This window comes from Lemur catta, chromosome 6 (assembly GCF_020740605.2).
Source record: "Lemur catta isolate mLemCat1 chromosome 6, mLemCat1.pri, whole genome shotgun sequence".
NCBI lineage: Eukaryota > Metazoa > Chordata > Mammalia > Primates > Lemuridae > Lemur > Lemur catta.
The window spans coordinates 46,537,868-46,559,763 of record NC_059133.1 but is presented as its reverse complement, the minus strand read 5'-3'; positions in this window follow the sequence as shown (position 1 = coordinate 46,559,763).

The following is a 21,896-nucleotide window of genomic DNA, read 5'->3' as shown; positions in this document are numbered from 1 at the left end:
CGGGACGCGAGACCCCCCTGCAGCCACTCGCGCCCCCCTAGCGGCGCGCCGGGTGCGGGGACACGTGCATGGCGTTCCCTGTGCCTCCACCTGGAACGGAGCAAACTGCTAACTGCGACTCCGTGGGAGGGGGAGAACCAAACACAAAAGCTGAAGCACAAAAGCCGGGCAGTACTGCCAACGAATATTCCTACACTGCAGCCTGCATCCACTCGCAAACAAAATATTATGTATATGTGCTTGCTTCCAAGTTAGCATGTCCCACTTTACATCATAAATTCCTTTTTCTCTCCGGCGGTGAGGACTCGGCCACTAGATTTGTTACTCCAGAATGGAAGTTGGCTAACTTCTCTTCCTAGCAGATTTCTACTTCGTATTTTTTTTCATCATCCCTGATTTTTCAGATTAGGAAAACCACAAATGGCATAGTCTTACGAATTGGTATTTAAACCGAATCTTAATGTACTCCAAAATCTTTCCATTCCCATCATTCAAGACAAACAGGCATAGTAATTTGGAAAGCGAAATTAATGATCAAAATAATTCTGGAAAGGAATAGAAAGGACCAACTGAGACTAACAGCCATTTACATACATATCAGAAACTTGGACTGATCGTAATTGGAGAACAAAGCAATGCGGGGAATGTCACATGCTTTTTAGATCTTGGTATCCTGTCTGGGCAAACATCCAGTGTTTGACACTACAGAGAAAGGGACAAACCGGTGCAGCAAATTCCCAAGAGTAAATAACATTTCTAAAGGAGTCTTTGAAAAAACATCATTTATTTAGTTAGCGAATGAGTTATTTTTCATTCAGTGAATTTTTGAACAACCTCTTCTGGTGGAAAGGATAAGAAACAGTTGGGGAATGAATAGAATATGAACAATACCAGGCTCCTGCCCTCACAGACCATCCAGTCTAGTTGATAGGAAAGAGGAAGAAATTTTTACAAATGAATGACAGCAAGGGGTAGAAAGAGGTAAAGGCCTCAAGATAGGAACCAAATAAAGTAATAGGGAATTCAGTGGAGGGGTGATTACTTCCAGCTGAAGGATCATCCTTTAAACTGAATCTGGCCAAACTTCAGCTCTGTCTTGGGCTCAACGTAAATAAGGGAGTTCACTGAAGGTTGTTTCTCTATAAGATGTGTCTTTGATAGTGTACTGCCCTTTCTAGAGCCTTCAGTGTATTTCCTTCTATCAGCATTGTCACTTTCTTCGTTAAGTATTTTAAGCACTCATTTTTTAGGGGGGTCAATTCCTGTGACTTGAGGCTGAGCTGAGATGACACACTCAAAGGGAGTTAAAAGTTATGAGTTAAGGATGTTTTATTTATTATTTCTTTCCAAAAAGAATATGGGTGGTCTAGGACTAAAAACACCGCATTTAAAATAAATTGGTAAAATCAAAATGGAAAACCAGAAAAAAAAAAAAACGAAACTTGAAATAAGCCAATCCTAAGAGTTAACACGATTACTGAGATTGAGCTTTTGATTTGGGTCTGACCTTCTTAGCAGCCAAGGTAAAGACAGAAAAAACGTTAAGTGACATCAGTCTTGCTGTTGAAAAAAGCAAAGATGCCTGTTTTCAAATGAAATGAAATTTCAGAAGGAATTTACTGTATGGAGCGCCATAAAGGGCACTGAGGGATGTAACAGGCACTGTCTTAACAGTACTTTTATAGAAAAGCAAAAGGGGGTATCACATCCCTGTTTCTTGTAATAACTTCCCATAAAAACCAAGACTTCAGCTAAGGTGAATCTTTGCAGGCAAAGCTAATACAATTCAGTATTGAGGGTTCACCTTGAACACTAAATAACATATCCACTAGGCAGTCTCCCCCATTTATTATGTCTCTCAGCTAGGATCTTGATAAGAGCCAAATCATTTAAAAAGTATTATTATTCTCTCTGGCAAGAGCTCAGTATGTTGGTATTACTTTTGGATCAGAGAGGACAGCTTCACCGGGTTTGGAAAACAACTGATCAAATGGTAAATTTGCCATCCTTCTACAAAAGTTGCAGAAGCAAATCAGTGTTTTCACACCAATGAAGACCACCCCAGTTTTCCTCAAAGGTAAGCTGCAGGGGCACCTTGAGGGTGAGCCAAAATTTTCTTTAGGAAGTCGCTCTGAATGTGCTCCAGCACTTGAACAAATGTTTAATTGAGTCCCTAGAGCTCTGCACTATTTTGGCATGGAAAATTTTCAAAGCTGGTGTTTCCTAATCACCCACAGTGGCTGGTGGAAAACATCAGTAGGACTCCCACAGCACCCTGGACTGAATGACGTGGCTTTCTGAGGGGTCTGCAGGATGCGCTCATTGCAAAATGGAATCCAATGAGTTGAGAATAGCTCTGACAAACCAGGACTTTTAATTTTATTATCATTGGTTAGGCCATTATTTTTGGCAGTTGTTAGACACTGCAACTACTTTTTTTGAGGCCACTTCTGGTTCATGATAATAAAACAATGTCATCAGACCAGAGGAGGATATTTATCTTCCTATTTGCTATGGCAGTGGGGCTTTTAAAAGAGAAGGGAGATCATCCTGTTCTCTACTCCTCAAAGGATTGTTATCTGATCTGTTAGGAGACTGTTCCTGCCTGTCTTGATTCTAATAAGGGGTGCTGGAATGCAGAATTTTTTTTAATTGTGGCAAAATATACATAACATAAAATTTACCATTTTAACCATTTTTAAGTGTACAGTTTTGTGGCATTAAGTGCATTCACATTGTTGTGAGACCATCACCACCATCCATCTCCAGAACTTTTTCATCTTTCCTAGTTGAAACTCTGTGCCCATTAAACACTAATTCCCCATTGCTCCCTCCCTCCCACCCTGGGCAACCACCATTCTACTTTGTCTCTATGAATTTGACTATTGTAAGTACCTCCTATAAGTGGAATTATACTATATTTGTCCTTTTGTGACTGGCTTATTTCACTTAGCATAATATATTCAAGGAGAATTTTTTAGAAACAACATTATTAACTAACAATCTATGTTGAAACCATGCAATGTGACTCATAACCAATTTTTATCCACAAAATGAAGATTCAGTAAAACCTGCAAACCATCGTACATTGTTCTCTGCAGGTATCTTCCACAAATTGATAGAGGATTGATCATTGACCATTAAGAGAGAGTAGCTACATCTATAACGTACTTGCTCCTTGTATAAAATGTCAGGCCAAGAACCTCAGACATGTAGAAAACTGGAAAAAGCTTTAGGTTAATTATGCAAAAAAAATTGGATTTATAATTTGTTAGATGCAGCGAGTTGCTGATAGATCATTATGAGTATAAACAGACAAGATCCTAGCAGAGGAGTTGAAATAACTTGGTAGAGACTGGCACATATCAGTCAGAACAGGCCATAAAGTCACCCCGGTAGTGTGTCAGTTATCTATTGCTGTGAATAAATATTCCCCAAGTCCAACAATTTAAAATAGCCATTTTACTTTGCTCACAATTTTGTGGGTCAGGAATTTGGGAATGACTTGGCTGGGCAGTGCTATCACAGGATTTCACATGTGGTTGCACCAAGATGTTGGCTGAGGCTGCCATCATCTGAAGATTGCATTACCCAGATGCGTAACATGGCTGGGTGGATGATGCTGGCTATGGGTTGGGGGCTCAGCTGGGGCTGTCAATAGAGTGACTACACGTGGCCTTTCCAGCAAAGCCACTGGCTTCCCCTAGAGCAAGCATCCCAAGAGAGCCTCTGGGAAGCTCCATGGTCTGTCATGATCTAGCTTCAGAAGTCATATAGCATCACTTCTGCCACACTCTATGGGTTGAAACAAGGTTGTCCAGATTTGCATGAGGCAGACATACTCTCTATCTCTCAACGGGAAGCGTATCAAAGGATTTGCACCAATTTTTAAAAAAACCATTGCAAGTAGCAAAATGCTTTAACCTGGAATTATATTCAGTGTTAACCAGCTGTGCTGTGACAGAGGGAGCTTTTAGGACCTAGCCCAAGAGGGGTCAAAGATCTACAGAATTTCATATCATTGTTCTGTGACTCTAATGCCCCTTTCTTCTTCTTCCTGTCTTTAAAAAAGACATGATTGCTGCTCCATAAACCATGAGGCAATCTTGAGAATGGAAACCATATAATATGAATGGTGGACAAAAAAGGTTAAAGTAGTCATTGATGCTTGTGGAGTCACCAGCCCAGCTACGGACTGCCTCTGTGAGAGAGAAAAAAGTTCTCTCCTGTTTAAGCCAATGTTATTTCAGATCTATTAGCATCCGAAAGCAATTCCTAAATGCTACACCTCCAAAATTCTCTAACTACCCACTTAAGTTACAGGTATAGAGAGATGGGAGCAGCTAAGCTGAAGATTACAATGATAAGTAATTTTCAGTGAGATATTCATCCATCTCAAGTATAGCATTAAGCACAAATGAACTCTTAAGTATCTATCATGCCATAGGCACTGATTGAGTACTCATTTATGTGGATGAAAGGACAGGTAAATAAATAATTACAATATTAAGTGAAAATGCAAAATAGAAATAAGTGTAAAGTACCATGGTTGCACAGCTAATGGAATGATTCATTCAGGTTGGATGGATCAGTGAAGTTTCACAGAGGTTGTGACATTTGGGTTGGGTCTTGAAAGATAAATGGGAGTTTAGAAGGTGAATAAAAAGTAGAACATTCCTGATAGTGGAATAGCATATGCCAAAGCACAGAGGTGTGAGATAGCCCAGTGTGTTCTAAGCCCTAAGAGTCTGGTGTTTCTAGGATAAAGGAGAGAAGCATAGTTTTGAAGAGTTTGAGTCACCAGATTTGAATCCCAGTTCTGCTACTTGGTAGCTGGGTGGCCTTGGTCAATAATTGGATCTCATGATGTAAATTAAGGGTGTCCCTAAAAAGAAAACAAGCATATTTGGGTTTTGGAAAATCACTATGACTGTAGCTCAGAGGATAAATGAAGGAGGGTTCAGTGAGGTCAGAGAGACAAGTTAGGAAACTCTTCATTCAACAAACATGGATTGGGCGCCCATTATATCCACACACTGGGGCACTGAGAATTCAGCAGTGAACAGACAAAATCTCCACCTTTGTGGAGTGTTTATTTTACTGGGGAAAACAGACATTAGGCAAATACGGACATAAATAATGTAAGCACTAAGAAAAAATTAAGAGTGGAAAGTGAAGGGTTTGAGGCTGCTATTTTACTTAGTCTGATCAAGAAGTGTCTCTGAAAAGAAGAAATTTGACCAAAGAACTGAAAAAGTAAAGGAGCTGATTATTTGGGGGAGAGCATTCCAGGAAGAAAGAAGTGTACCATGCTGAAGGAGGAACAGCTTGGCATGTTTGGGGTACAACAAGATGTTTGCCCAGAACAGAGTTGTAGGAGACCATTGTGGTAATCCCTGTGGGAAACTAGGAGGTTCTGACCTACTGGACAGGAAGTGAGGAGAGGAAGATATGGAGCGTGCCATTTTTAAAGGCATTACTGACAGTTGGATACACAGAGTGAAGAAAGGAAAGGAATCTTACATGATTGTTAGATTTCTGGATTGGCCAAATACATAAGTGGTGTCAATGACAGAAAGAGGGAATACAGGAAAGGTGGCACACAATGAAGTCAGTTGGGGACCTGTTGAGTCTGGTGTACTGATAGATATGCCTTGTAGACTTTTAGGTATATAGATATGGAGCCCCAGAGGGAGATGTGGCCCAGAGATATAGGATGTTAGGACTTTATTAAGATAGTCATCTTCAGAGTGTGGTCATTCACTCATTCATTCATTCAACTATTTACTGAGAGTCAAAGACCATACTAGACAATGGTTATATAAAACACAATTCCTGCCCACATGAAGCTTAAAGCCAGGTGGAAACGACAAAAAGCAAGTAAACAACAAAATAACATATAATTACAAATTGAAACATGGTACCAAGGAAATACACAATGCTAAGAGAATATAGAATGTCTTGGGGGAAGGCCCCTCTGAGGTTACATTTAAGGTGAAACCTAAAGGATAAAATGAAGCTGTCCATGCAGAGTGTGGGGAAGAAAAAGCCAAAGATGGAACACAGCCATGTGGAAGGTAGCCAAGATGAATTTGGAGAAGGGAGCAGAGGCTGGATCATACATGTCTGGTAGGCTATGGCACATCAAAGTTTGAAAATTATTAAAAGTTGCAGTGACAGAATCTAAGTCATGGCTAAAAAGATCATCTTGGGGGGATAGGTTTTGGGGGAGATTGGGGGATAGATGGAGAGATGTTGAGGAGAGGCAAAGGAGAGCTTAGAAGGAGGCAATAGAAGGTAAGAAAATCAGTAGATAAGACGATTGCAGCAATCCTGGTGAAAGATATGGCTTGGAGTACGGCAGGATGGAGAAGACAGAATTGGAAGATTCTGGATATATTAATACTTTGGAGGTAGCATGAATAGGATTTGGTGATGGATTGGGTGTGGAGAGTAAAGAAGACAGAATAAAAATCTGAATCCTAGGTTTATGTCTTGATCAGTCGGGTGTTTGGTGGGATTAATTTTGATGAAAAGACTGGGGGAGAAATATTTTGGAGATGTGAAATCAGGATTTCAGTTTTGGACCTGTCAAGTTTGAAATGCCTGGGGAGCCTTCAAACAGACTCAAGTGTGGGACTGGGCTCAGGAGATATCTGCCCTGAGGATAGAAATTTTGGAACCATCAAAGTATAGCTGGAATTAAAATCCAGAGGAATGTATGAGATCACTTTGGGGCAGATGAAAGAGAGAAGAGAAGCCCTAGGAAAAAGAGAATGGCAACCAAGATTTTTCTTTTACTAACAGTTTAACAATATGGATTTTGAGACAGCTAGTCAGGGTAAAGGCTATATTATGGCACAATGGTAGAATTTCCCTGTGTACCCTTTCAACATACTTCTGCTTTGCACTGGTATATTTTTACCCAGGGTCACATACATGCTTCATACAGGATATAGGAATATTTATTATTAAGCCAATTATTTGTTGAATGAAAGAATCAGCTCCCTTTTCCCCCAGGTGTCTGTCTCTAAATTTGCCAAACAGAAAAAGGAAATCTCAAAAAGAAAAGAAAAAGTGGAAGGTTTCTGACTGATTTGAAAAATGAGCATGCAGTTTAATTTCAAGTATTCAAGAATTATCATTTCATAAGCATTGTTTACAGGTTTCCTTTTTAATTTTAATGCCAGTTTGCTACAGTACAATGCGCTTACAATGACAACTTTGTTCAGATATACTTGCTGCTGCAAATCAACCATATTACATCCAATAAAGATATTCTGAAACAAACTCTGGGATGAGCAACTGCCTTCAGCAGCAGAGAAACTTTTAAGTTGCCAGTAAACTAAAGTAGTGGTAAGTACATACCACTCCTAATGAAGAGGAGCAGGGCAATTGCTGTTGTGTACGGGCAATTGCTGTTGTGTAGTCGGTGCCCACTTTTCTCAGAACTTAGAAGTAGATGGGTGAGAAGAAAGAGGAAATCTGATCCATCTTTAAGTTCAAATTTGGAATTAAAAGAAAAAAAAAGCCCAAAAGGAGGTTTCCCCACCCCAACAACGCAGCAAACCTTGTAGCCAGCGGGGCCTTATTGGGCGCTCTCTCTATAATACATCAAACCAAACACTTTTACTTGCAGCTCACTAAGGGCTCTGATTTGAGTTCTGACTCAACGAACAGAGAGCAGAGGTCTCTAGGAACGTCCGTTGGGCTTGAAAAACACTGATGACATTTTTGGAAGTATCCCCTATCTTCCTCCCTCCACTCGTTTCACCTTTTTGTTTTTGTTGTTCAAAATCTTTCTGTGCAATATTTCCTCCATTTCAAAGCTGTTCTTCACCAAAGTTTAGGAATTCCAAACTACCTTGCAGCCTAAGGTTCTACCTTGAACATGGAGAGCATTCAAACATGAGATGGGGGGGTTGACCTGGGTGACCCTTAAGACTCCTTCACATCCTCCCATTGAGTGCATTTTGAGGGCCAGTGCTCACCCCCTCCGGCCACTCCCCCCGCTGCCCACACCCCAACATCCCAAATCCTTTGCCTTCTCTCCCTTCTAGGTCAACAAATAACTTTAATGGGTCCTTTTGAACAGATGTGGCCTGTAGATTTATGCGACGACCCCTTCAAAACTAATCTGGGGTGAGGGGAAAGGCGGCCTTCCTCTCCAGGAGAGCCTTTACTGTGCACTCTCTAGTTAATGAGCCTCTCTCTGGGTCTCAAACTGGGCGAGTTATTGTCCGTGTCCGCAAGTCTGGAGGAGAAAAGGGTAAGAGGTAAACCTCCTGGGTCCCCGGCACCATCAGCCTCGGCTTTCTCCGGGCCCAAGGGTACCGCGGGAAGAACGCGGCTGAGTCCCCCCCGCCCGGGTTCGCCAGCCGGAGCTGCGGGCTTCCCATTGGCTCCCGGGCCGACGCCGCGCAGTCTGGGGGGGCGGGGCCGGCGGCGCCTGCGCAAATCAGCGCCCGTGCGCGGAGCGGGTGGCTGCCGCGGTCCGCGCGCTCCCTTCTTGGGGGTCCGCGGGCTGGCGGGGTTTTTTTCTTTTAAGAATGAGCGGATGCCAGTGACAAGTTAATAGTTCTCGCTGCGCTCCCAGGTTAAAGCGAATCTCCTTCCCGCCGCGAGTCTGCTTTCACTGGCCAGCGGGAGGCTGCGGGGCGGGCGCCGCGCAGGACCAGGCGCACGGGGCTCCGGGCTCCTCGGCTGCCTCCCCGCTGCTTCGGGGGACCTTCCCCCACTCCGCGCCCCCGCCAGGCGTCCCCCTGCCTGGACCTCTCCCCGCCGCCAGCTCCCCCCACGCGGTGCACACCCTGCGTCGCCTTTCACGCACTTGCACCCTTAAGGGGCAGCACACGCTCGCCGCAGTGTCCCCTCTCTCACGCTCATTCACTCACACCGTCTCCTTCCTGTCACGTCTGTCCCCTCTCACATACACCCCTCGCGCCGGCGTCTCCCGACACGCACACAACCCCCCTCGATCGCACATGTGCGCGCTCACGCCTTCTGCCCTCGCCACCAGCCTGCGCTGCAGGTCCGCCCCTCGCGCCGGCCCCATCGTGGGAACCAGGCGGGGCCCCTTCGTCTCTGCCCCTGCTCGGTCATCCATCTCCCTCCCCGTCGGCCCGCCGAGACTTCAAAGGCGCCCGCCGGCGGGTCCCGCCTGGCCCCGGCGCAGCCCCGGAGGCCCCGGGGGCGCTTCCCGGCGGGGCAGGCCGGGCCGGGCCGCTTCGAGGTCCTGCCCGATCCCGAGTGCGGCGACGAGCACCGCTGGTCCAGCCCGGCGAGCCCCAGCCAAGGCCCGGCCACGCGCGGGCCACCCGGGCCGAGCCCCTACCGTCCCCGCGAGCACGCGCCGGCGGGAGGGGGCCTAGTCTTCGTCGCAATTGCAATCTTCCGGATGAGGACTGACTCCTTTGCGAGGAGAATAACACGTTAGTCCTGGTGCCTGACCCTCTCCTAAAGAAAATGAGTCTCCCCTGGAGCTTAAGCCATTTTCCCTTCTCCTTCTTTCCTCCCTCCCGTTCGGACACCCCTAATTGACAGGCTCTAATCCTCGGATCGGAACTACTTCTGCCGGGAAGATTTGGCCGGCTTTTCCTTTTCTCTCAGCGTCCCTGCAAAGCCAATTCGTTCTGAGCTGCATTGATGGCGGGCTGGGGGAGGAGGGCTATTTCCAACGTCTGGCACCACCTGGGTGGTCGCCATAACCAAGTGATTCCTTTACAGCGATTTATTCTCCTCCACTTTATAAAGGCTATTTTGCATAAAATAGTAAAAGAAGGTTTAAGTATTCTACTTTGGCATTGATCTTGGGGAGGGGAAGGGATACTCACTGGCTTACATTTATCTGTATTCAACTAGACTATGAAATTTTTGAGCGTAGGGGTGTGTTACTCAGTTTGGAGGCTCCAGATCCTAGCACAGGGCCTGGCAAATAAATCGTGGCTGTGAATTCAGTTACGCTGAATTCAACCGAACCAGCTTTTTGCATGAAGCTTTCCAAAAACTTTATCACACTTAAGAATGTTACGTAAAGCTTTCCAAAAAAGGAAGGAAAAAGGAACGGGAAAAAGAAAAGGAAGATGTGGGAGGGAATCCCAGAATAATTTCAGATCCTTTGAAAGAAACAAGTTAGATTTAAATCTTCCAAGCTAGACCAGACCCATCCTACATACCTAAAACCATCACAGGGTTTTCCAGGCTAACAGTGCCTTAGTACATAACAGTCTCTAATTTTGAATCGTCTTTATTACTTTTCTGACATGTAAGTCTTGAGCTAGGAACAAACGGTGCACAGATTGTTCAAATGTAAAAATGGCAACTTAGATTTTCTTTCAGTTAGAGAGATCTTATCCCATGTAAAGGAAGGGCAGAGGTTAACATAACCAGAATAGCTTTTTAGAAAAATTGGTGGCAGTGTAGAAGATTAATTGAAGTGGAGAGTAACTCATGGCAGGGCATTAATGAACATAATATATCCTCCTATAGATGGTTTACAGTGTAGAAGAATTTTTTCATCCAACAATAAATGCTTGAGATATATCCATTTTGAGGTGTGTAGATCTTTGTTTTCTTGCTGTGTAGTATTCCATTGAATGAATGTACCAGAATTTATTTATTCATCCTCCCATATGGATATTTAATATCTTTTTTTTCCTACAAGGATGTAGTGACATCCTTGTAGTGGTGGTCTCCTTGTTTGCAGATGAGAACATGTATCTTACTTTCGTCCCTAGAAATGAAATTGCTGGGCATATCTTCAACTTTACTAAATATCACCAAATTGTTCTTCAAAGTGGTTGTAACAATTTACTCTCCTATTAGCAGTGTATTGGACACCCACTTTTCCTTCATTATCAAGAACACTTGGTATTATCAGACTTTTCCATTTGTTCCCCCAGTTTCATAGATATGAAATGATATGTCATTTTAATTTACTTTTTCCTAATTTTATTTTTTCCTTGAATTTTACTCAGTCAAGTCTTTTAAACTTCTCTGAACCAGCATTGTCCAAGAGAACTCTTAGTGATAGTGGAAATGTTCTCCCTTTTATGGGTTTCTTTCTGCTTGACCTCTAAACTCTATCAATTTTCCTACAAAAGAAATCTGATCATGTCAACCCAACAACCTTAAAATATGTCAAAATCTAAAAAAGTTTAGATTACCTGCAGTGTATTGCCTATAGGCTGCACCAAATTATAAAGCTTGGACCACAAGGGTTTTACACCCAGCCCTACTCTGTATCTCCAACTTTATCTCCAGTCTCTCAGCCCCACATGCTCTATGCTGAACTGCCCACTCTACATGCACCACATACTCATAATGCACCATATATGGGCTCATCTCTGAACGTGTGTACATGCAGCCCTTTCAGGTTGTTATGCCTTTTCTTTCTTCACCTACTAGTTGTTCTTTTTTATTTCCATGTCTCCCCTACCAGACTGGTTTCGCGTTCATTTTTGTATCCTTAGTACTCCTCCTACTGCAAACCAAATAGCTGACGTTCAATAAATACTGTTAAATGCATGAATGAATGAGTGAGTGAAGTGTACTAGAAAAAAAATTGCCTGAAGGGGAGAAATCTAAAATATAGTAAATAACTTTAAAACAATATCTTTTTGTTGACCATAGGCTATCTGTATTTCAAAATAAGTAATTATTGCATTAAATTATATTCTCTTCCACTGATCTTTTAATTTCCTTTATGGGTTAGTTTTGTTCCTGTTAGTTTAACAAAGAAAAGGTTTCCCAAAACCTATTCGTTAGAAATGCTTCAGCTACAAGAAACAGAGGAACAAAACCAAGACAACAAACACGTAAAACCTGATGACCCATGGCGTACATGAACATTTTTTCCAGTGTATAAGAAGTCTGAGGAGACAGCTGCTAGGACAGATTCTCTCTGACCTTTTCCTCTCTGTCAGAGCTGCTGCTGTTCCCGACGCATTCATATTCGATGAAGGGGAGAAGGAAGAAACAGAGCCAGCAAGACTGTCCTTATAAGGAGAACAAAAATTTCCCCACAACACCCCACGACAGCAAAACTCCATAATTTCATTGGCCGGAATTGGCTAAATGACCACTCCTAGCTGCCAAGGAGGTGACGGTTACCTTCACAGTTATGAGCCGCTGCCTGGGACCGGACACGTTGCCAACAGAAGGCCTGTAGGGTTCTGTTAGTGAGGAAGAAAGGCAGATAGTGAAGACTCGGCTAAGCATCTTCCATAAACCATGATCCCAGCATTTAAATATTAGAACCAAATAACTGGTCTAATCTCATGTAGCCACCTGCATTCTACCTCCCAGAAGCCATAGAGGGCCTGAAGGCTTAGAAGGTCCCAAGATGTACTGTAAGACTTTAGGGGTTTTGCCTTGCGGGCCCTGTTTCCCTTACAAGGTGAGGGGACTGGGGCGGGGCTGAAAATGGGAATAATGGAAAAGGGAAATTTTAAAATTGAACTCAAAAATAGAAAAAAAAAAATTAGCCAGGCATTGTGGCATGTGTAGTCCAGCTACTCCGGAGGCTGAGGGAGGAGAATCACTTGAACCCAAGAGTCTGAGGTTGCAGTGAACTATGATGATGCCATTGCACTCTACCTGGGGTGACAGAGCCAGAATCTGTCTCAGAAAACAGAGTTGCCTGTGAACTAGGGCTGCCACTTCAGATTGCTTGGATTGGGTCCTTCTTACTGTGACCTACTGCTCCCCGAACTGGAAATTCAGCATTTACCTTTATAAGATATCAGACAGTCTACCCAAGTCAAGGAGACGAACAGCAGTGCTGCAGCAGGGCAGGAGGAACACGGGAATTAAGCTGAAGGGGAGCCATCAGGGCTAACCACCTATCTATCTTTATTTCAAGTGCCCTGAAAGCAAAACATTTGGGTCAGATCCTGGAGTAAGGCAATAGTTGGCAGGAGTTTAGAGGCCTAACTCAAAGTGGAGAGAAACCCATGAAAGGGAGATTAGAAATATACTATATCCCTTTTGTATGTTGTTAACAGTGTTGGCAAGTTAAGACAGTTTTAGAATAATGAAAAGGGATGAAATGCGGACATTATTTCTTGATAATTTCCAAGAAGACATGGAACACTTATTATTTTATATATGCCCCACATGCCTAGCATGAACTTCCTGTCTTTTTAGTTACCCCAAATTCTACCTCCTTTTTAAATATCTCTCTGCAGTTTACTACTACAATTCATCTGTTTATTTATCTTTCTAACAAGTCACTTAAGTTCCATTTTTGAGCAAGTTCCTAGCACCATAAAGAAACCAGCTCTTGAGACTGAATGTGGGGGAGTGGAGGACACTGTCTGCTGGGTGAATGGTGTTCTGGACTGCAGGTTTGTGACCCCCCAAAATTCATATGTTGAGACCTTAACCCCCAGTGGATTGATAGTAAGAGGTGGAGTCTTTGAGAAGTGGTTAGGTTTAGATGAGGTCGTGAAGGTAGAGCCCCCCATTATGGCATTAGTGAACTTGTAAGAAGAGAAAGAGACCAGCACTTGCTCCCTTTGCCATGTGAGGACACAGCAAGAACATGGCCATCTGCAAACCGCAGAGAGGGGCCTCACCAAGAACCCAGCCATAAGGCATTCTGATTTTGAACTTCCAACCTCCAGAACTGTGAAAAATAAGTATTTGTTGTTTAAGCCACCAGTCTATGGTATTTTTGTTATATCAGCCCAAGCTAAGACAAATAATGATTTTTTAAAATGGGTTATGCATGAATTGATCATTTTTTCTCTGTATTTTCAAATGTACTTTAAAATAAGGATATGGACAACTTTAAAGGAAGACAACCCATTCCAGTCTTCCTACACTTGATCATCCAAATTGTCCAGCATGTAATAAAAAATTATAAGCAGTCAAAGAATGCAAAGAAGTAGGAAATTGTGACCTCTAGTCAAAGAAAAAAAGTAGTCAATAGAAATAGATACTGAGATGACTCAGATGTTAGAATTAAATAACAAAGACTTTATAGTAGCTGTTATAAAGATATTCTGAGACTTAAGGAAATGATAGACACAAGTGAATAGATAGGAATTATCAGCAAAGAATTGGTAATAAGTAGAGAAACAAATGGAAATTCTAGAACTGAAAACGGTAATATCTGAAATGAAAAATCCATTGGATGGGCTTAGCAGCACATTGGAGACTGTAGAAAAAAAAACTAGTGAACCTGAGTGCAAATCAATAGAAATTATTTAATCTGGAGAGCAAAGTGAAAAAACAATTTTAAAAAACTCAAACAGACCTTCAGTGAACACTAGCAAAATGTCAAACAGCCTAACATATGTGTTAGAGTCTCAGAAAGAGAAGAGAAAAAGAATGGAGAAGAAAATTTATGTAAGAAAACAATATCCAAAATTTTTCCAAATTAGGTTTTAAAAAAGCCACAAAACAAAAATAAAATTGACCTAAAAATCCAAAAAGAGCTGCGAACTACAAACAAAATAAATACCAGGAAAACCACATTTCACCACATCATAGTCAAACTGCTGAAAAACAAAGACAGAGAAAAATCTTATGAACAGTCAGAGGAAAAAAGAAAACAAATTATACCCAGTAGAATGATGGTAGGTGGGAGGAGAGATGAAATTGTGCTTGAAGAGCACAGTCAGATCTACATAGAGGTGGCACTCAGCACAGGGGACCGGCGACAGCAAAGGTGCCAGAACTGTGTGACATCATCAGGAACCTGACCTACATAGGAGTGAGCACGGAGGAGACAGTGAAAAGGGCAAGAATAATGGTGCCTTAATTTCTTGGATGTCTTTACTGATTGTCTGTACGGGGCGAAAGTAGTAGAGAATCAGGATTAAAATGTTCAGGCTCTGAAGTCAGATTGCCTAGTTCGAATCTACTTACTAGCCAGCTACTGGGGTAAGTTACTTAACCTCTTAGGTTTCTCAGTTTCTTTACTTGTAAATGGATAATAAAACTATATTACAGGGATATAGTGAGAATTGAATGTAAAAAAGGTATGTAAAGCTCTTAGAACAGTGTTGAGAATATAGTACGTGTTCAGTACTATTTGCTATTATCATTAAATTGGTTTTTCAATAAATATTTGTTGATTTGTTGTTAGAGGAATTGGTGGTGAAGCAAAAGCGGTTGTTCCAAACAAGGGCTTTAAATACGTTTAGGTAACCTGGGCGATAGGAAAGTCAACTCACAAAAAAGGAAGCTATGTCTGAAGTAATCTTGTCACCTAAGTCACCAGTTGCTTTTGGGTGGTGTGAATGAGACACGCAAAGCAACGGCATCTCATTGGAGGAGAAGCTTGAAGACATTGATTTCAGGACAGAAAATCTTTAAAGAGGGGAGGCCTTGAACTTGACTCGAATGGAGTCATGTGATTTTGTAATATCATTTGAAAAACAAATATATAGAACCAGATTTATTGCTTTGCAGAGTCACCGCTAAGAAAGAAAATAACTCTCATGGTTTTTACAAATGAAGGCTTTAAAACAAAAATCAACAGTATCTCTGGATCCACCAATTCCTATAAAAATTGTTCTTTTTTCCACAGAGCCATAGCCAGTACAGAGAGAGAAAAGTGGCCATTTTAATTTCATACTCTTGTGGGAGACAAGAAATAGTCCCCTTGGATGAATATTTTCTAATCCTAGGCTTCATGTAAGAAAAAGTTCAAAGAACTTTTTACTTCTCACAATGGCAGGATTCACTCTTCTCGAAGTTCCATGTTATTGACAGTGGTGTCTCCAAAGCAAGTATCCTTCTGGCTATTAATGGATGATATTAGCAAAGAGCTCTATCATGACACCCATCATCCAAACAAGAACTTGAACCAGGGAAGAGTGCTTACCTCTCAAGGGATTGCCTATTCTACAGGGATTAGCTTGTGCTTTTGAGTTGCTACGTACATACAGGCAATGGAAATCTATCTAGCTACAAGAGATCCTACCTCTTTTCCAAATATTTATCATTCTACACAGTCATCCATGGTTAGGAGATATAAGAATTCGTGGTGCTTTCTGGAAGCCCCACAATGGACTTAAGATGAAAGGTAAATTAAAATGTCTATGTAAGTAAGAAAGGGGAGGTTCTGGGACTTCATGTAGTCTGGAGTGAATATGAAATCTTTGGGTCTAAAAATTTAATTACTTCCCTCTCATCGTGTTAGCTGAATGGCCATTTAAATCATTCCAAGGTTTTGAGAACTGATCCTACTTCTAAGGCCTGTGTAAATAAGTGGTAGGTTTTATACTTCTCTGTGGTAATGATTGGAGACAAAGGGAATAAATGAATGGTATACTGGTCAAAACCAAAATCAAATCATCAGCCTCTACAAGCCTTTGAAGATAGACAAGGCACATTGTACAAATAAATACACCTCACTGCTTGGAGTCCAGGCTAGGGGAAATCTTTTACCAATGTCTCTCAAGTCTCGTCCACCAGAACTATGTGAGCTATGTGAACTTTTTATCAGGTACAGTAGAGAAGAGGTGGCTAACAAGCTTATTGTTTCTTTCCTTCTTTTCTTCTTTCCTTCTTTCTTTCTTCCTTTCTTCCTTTCCCTCCCTCCCTCCCTCCCTCCCTCCCTCCCTCCCTCCCTCCCTCCCTCCCTCCCTTCCTTCCTTCCTTCCTTCCTTCCTTCCTTCCTTCCTTCCTTCCTTCCTTCCTTCCTGTCTTTCCCTTTCTTTCTGGACAGAGTCTTGCTCTGTCACCCCAGCTAGAGTGCCATGGTGTCAGCCTAGCTCACAGCAACCTCAAACTCCTGGGCTCAAGTGATCCTCCTGCCTCAGCCTCCTGAGTAGCTGGGACTATGGACACATGCCACCATGCCCAGCTACTTTTTTCTACTATTTCTATTTTCTCAGCACCATACCTATTCCTTGACTCTCTTCTTTTCCCTTTTTTCTCTTAGCACTTAGGAGACCTGGCCGTCTTACATTCTCTATCCATGCTTTGTATAGCAGCCTCTCTCAGTGTGCTGTCCCAGGAATTCTGTCACCTCTCTTTCAGCAATCAGCACAGCAGAACCCAACATGCGTGAGAGAGATGTATAGTGACATTGTTACTGAGAAACAAAAACACCTTCAACAGTCCACCCAACATCTGAGATGACAGCACCATGCCCCTCCTTTTGAAAGCTTGTAGGCATGGAACTTTTATTTTGCTGGAAAGTGTTATCTAAACTGCCCACACTTTTGGGCAGTGTCACAGCCCCTGTAATTTTGATTTGGAGTGTGTGATTTGTTTATGGACTCTTCATGCTTTTTGTAATTGCTCGAATCCACTTCAGAGACAAGCTGTGGCAATGTCCCCTCTTTTCCCCTAATACCTATTCGACTCTTTATTGAAGATCCTAATCTTCGCGTTCTACACAGGCAAACTTCTTTCAGTGCTTGTGTAAAACACAGAGTATTCGTCTTTCTGTAAAATGATGTCAGGCATCTCAGGCTTTAATAGATTTCTGCAATCCTTTGGTGGTGGGTGTGTGTGTGTGCTGTGAAATCAGGTTTTAAATCCTTAAGGTAAGAATTTTAATGAGAACCAACTGTCAAAGGAGCTCATTTTCTGAATTTCTATCACAACTTTATTTTGAAAAATAAGTTTTTGCCAGGGACCGCCAGTTTTGACCAGGGTTGGGGGAGAAGGGGCAGCGGCTGTTTTGAGTGTCTGAGCAGAACTGAAAAATAAGTGAACACTCTTAAAGAGAAAGGACATGTTCTTTCTAGTGAAGAAACAAGAGAACTTTCAGCCATCCTGCTCGGCCAGTGTTTTCCCAGTTCTGCAGCACTCTTGTAAATTTGTAAATTTGCCACAGCTCACTTGTAAATTTGCCAGGGTGGCAGGGACACATGACTCTTAGCTGGGAGGCATGCCAGCTATCAGAAACCCCCAACTCCCAGGAGGGAGAAGAGGGCGGGTACCCAGAGACCACCCTGGGTTATGTTTATTTTGGGGGATACTTGCTGGTACTGATAGCAAATCTCCCTAGATGGATGCAGCTCACGTTGGAATGTCTTGTTGAGAATTCCATCAACCCCCCAGCATCAGACCTAGCACCTTAACAAATAAATCCTCACGTTACAACAAGGTACCCACAGCTTTCCCTCTCTGGCCCTGTGTGTCACCTGATCTTTCAGATTCTTCTGTGCTTGATTCCATCTCACCAGAAACCCTTTGTTTATTCTCAGCAGACAGAAACCCATAATTCTTACTCATTTTTATCGATTCTCCCTCTGTTCACAAATCCTCCTTCATTCTTCTTCATTCCTGGTTACCTCATTGTCCCTTGGCCTCCAAAGAATCATCTCACACCCGCAAGCCAGACAGATTAATGTCCCTGTTTCCCAAGGTGTGTGTTTGGTCTGACTCCAGCTGACCTCTGGGATTTTGAGCCATGACACTGTCCTGGGAGGAAACTCTTTCCCTTTTATACTAAATTTATGCATACATTTAGTATCTTTAGTCTGAGCCTGAAAAAAAAAAAAAAAAAACCAAAAAGAAAAACCTATCTATCTTCCCTAACATTTCTGAGGAGGAACTTAACACTCTCTTATCATATACAAACTTCTCTTGAACCTTTGAACCCTGAAAGAGAGCACAGGCCCTCTTAGAAATTTGGAATAATTGGTATTGTATTTTTAGGGAGTTTTAAATCAATATATCTCAACCCGGGTGATTCAACAAATAGATTTAGTGAACTCAGGTATAGGTGAGATAAGCTGCCTTCTCTCTGCCATCACCATGCCCGCTGAACTCACCACCTGAGGTCGGTAACAGGAACTCAGAAGAGCAAATCATTTGGCAGTGGTGGCTGACAGATGACCTTGGGGAGAGAGGGAAGTCAGGAAGTGTTTTGTTCTCTTGAGGTTAGGAGGGAAGAGAGCGGAAAAACAGTTCTAGAATAGCCTACTAGCATAACTTTTGTTTTAGAGATGCTATTCCAGCTGTCATTGTTTTATTGGGCTTCTTTCTCCACAGTTTTTCAATCAGCAGCAAGAGTTATGTGCTTCTTGTTTACAAGACAAGTTAATGTTGGTCACTGTAGTTTCTAAAATGCGGGATAGCTTCCAGAGAAAGAATTATACGAATGTATTACGTGTTAGTTTTGTTGACATCTATGATGCTACAGAATCACATTGATGTCATGACATTCACTGCATTTATGACTTTTATTCAGAGAAACATCAGAAATGAACAGTAGCAATATAGCCACAGAGGGAGAATTCAATGTCAAAATACCTAGAACAGTGTCTGCTCATGTCCACTTGTTATTTTCTCCCTGCCTCCCTCCTTTCCTTTCTCTTACCTCAGCGAACAAGAAGAAGCCATTCATCTAAAAGCCTCCAAATGCAGAATAAAAAAATATTTAGTCCTTGGCAGATCCTTGAAAAGTTTTGGGGCTATCAGCCATGTATATTCATACATACATATATGTGCACATTGCAATGAGCCCAATTATCACTCAAAACTATGCTGGGATTTTGAATAATGTTTAGATGGTTTAATTAGATTTAAGGACCAGAGAGGAGGGGAAAGACTAGCCAGAATCTTCCTCTCTCGAGTCCCCTGTGCTAATTTTTACATTTCCTGATTGTGGCATGTTTGCTGTGCTCAGGGTGAGTACAAAGCCTCAGCATATGTCCAACTACCTGTACAAACAGGAGAAAAGAGGTCTTTTACAAGACTAGTATTGACAGTGATGTTGTCATTGAATGTAGCAACAGCAAACTATTCATCAAATTTACGTCTGCACATGGCTTTCTTTACCTTAAATTCAGGCACATGTTTTACCTTCCTTGCATCTATTTTAATAAAGTAGCCAAGTCACCTCAAAAAACCCATGAACTTTTGAAACCATACATTCAAGAGCAATGTCAGAGTAAAGCAGATGAAGCACAAGCCATTTTTTCTAATAAACCTGAGAATGCAAATAATCAAAGTGAGCAGGTTCTATGTCTTCTTGTTTCCAAATGAATCTTCCATATCATCGTAGATTGTACTTTGCAAGATGGCTGCAGTAAGACCTCCCATCATACACACTCTTCTTACAACTTGATATTGACACTCCTCTGATAAAGCGATGTGATTTGTGTCCCCTCCTCTGAAATCTGAGAGGGCCTGTGACTATGGTGAAAGTCACATTATGTGACTACTAAGGCTAGCCATAAAAAGAGATCTAGTTTCTACCTGGTTCTCTTGAGACACTTGCTCTTGGGACCCTGCCACCATGCTGTGAAGAAGCCAAGCAGCCACACTGAGAGGCCACATGCAGGTGTTCTAGCTGACAACCCCAGCTGTTGCCCCTATCTGCCAATGTCACTCACCAGTCATGGGCATGAGTGACCTTCAGATGATTCCAGTTCCCAGGAGTCAACCCCAGCATTTGAGATGAACCATCCCTGCTGAGCCCTGCCCACTGTAGACGTGTGAGGGGAAAAAAGTCATTTGTTTTAAGCCACTAAGTTTTGGGCGTTTTCTTATGCAACAATAGATCACTCTAACCCTGAACTCTTGCCTTCCACTGGGAGTTTGCTGTTGGTCCTATAAATATCATATATGTGAGCACCCACATATAATGAAACCATCTATTTGGGATCTTGAGTTCCGAAGATTTAGGCACAGATAAAAGTTCCCTGCAAAATGAGTACTGTGATCTAAGAAAAAAGAAGTTTAAGAGCAAATGGAGCTATCATTAATAATGCAGCAACAGTTACCATTACTGACCACCTACAATGCACCCTCTACTGTATTAGAGCTGAGATGAATTAAGAAATGCTTCTTGACAGAGCAAGTTGTATTCAAAAGATCAGAAGAGTAGAAATCTGAAGACAGAAGGATAGAAAAGCTAGCAGTATGTGACATGAGCTAAGCCATGGACTTAGGATCAGTCTGATCTTCATATCACAGAATTTCAGAATCTCAAGATTATAAGAGGCCAATTAGACTTGGCATAAGTAAGCACTCTTATCACATCCCTGAGTCTCATCTGCAATGAAAAGTTATCATTTAGTTTCTATGTAAATATCTTCGATGCTGGGGAGAGCCCTCTTAATTTCCCAAAGAAGTCAGCTGTTAGAGGCTTCTTCCTTAGTTAAGCTAAAAATCATTCTTCCTTCAATTTTTACTTTTCAATTCTGTTGTGAAGTTGTATCTTTTGCAGGAGATTTGATTCTAAAGCCAGCATGTGGCAGCAATTGTACTTGGGCACGCACAGTCTCGAAAGTTCCTCAGGAAAACAACCCAATGGTTACTAGCCTAGGATTTGTCAGCCAGCATTTCTTCTAGTGTTGAAATTGATCACCATTTCTTTGGTTGAAAAACAGAGATAGGAGTTGGCTTGCATATCAGATGTAGATGGATTAAAAAACGTATTTTTCATGGCTAGAATCACACTCAGATTGGGGAGTTACTTATGTTCTGAATGGCAAAATAGACCTGAGATGGGAGAATTCATGCTTCTTGTCTCCTGCTCAGTCTGGGGCACATATGCACTCATTAAGTGGAATGGCTGGAGGAGCCACCCACATTACTTCATTGTATTTTTCTCTGAAAATATAATTAATTTTGCAGAGATCATGTAATGTAATTTGTGTCCATTAAACAGATATATGACGTGACACCACTATAGACCCATCTTCTAAAGCTACATGGAGCAAGTCTCATCCATATCTTCTCCAGGAAAGCCTTTTGAAGAGAGTGATTAGAATTCTTGAGCCAGCTCCACACAAAACATCATCATTCCTTCACATGTTTCTCATAGGACATAGTTCTGAGCCTCTTACTCACTTGCATTTCTCCTCAGAATAGATTCAAACACGTGTCCTTAAGTATAAATCCCCAAACAGATCAGACTGTACATGTGCCATCAAGTCAGCACAGAATAGAAAAGAAGGACACATCCATCCTTCTGA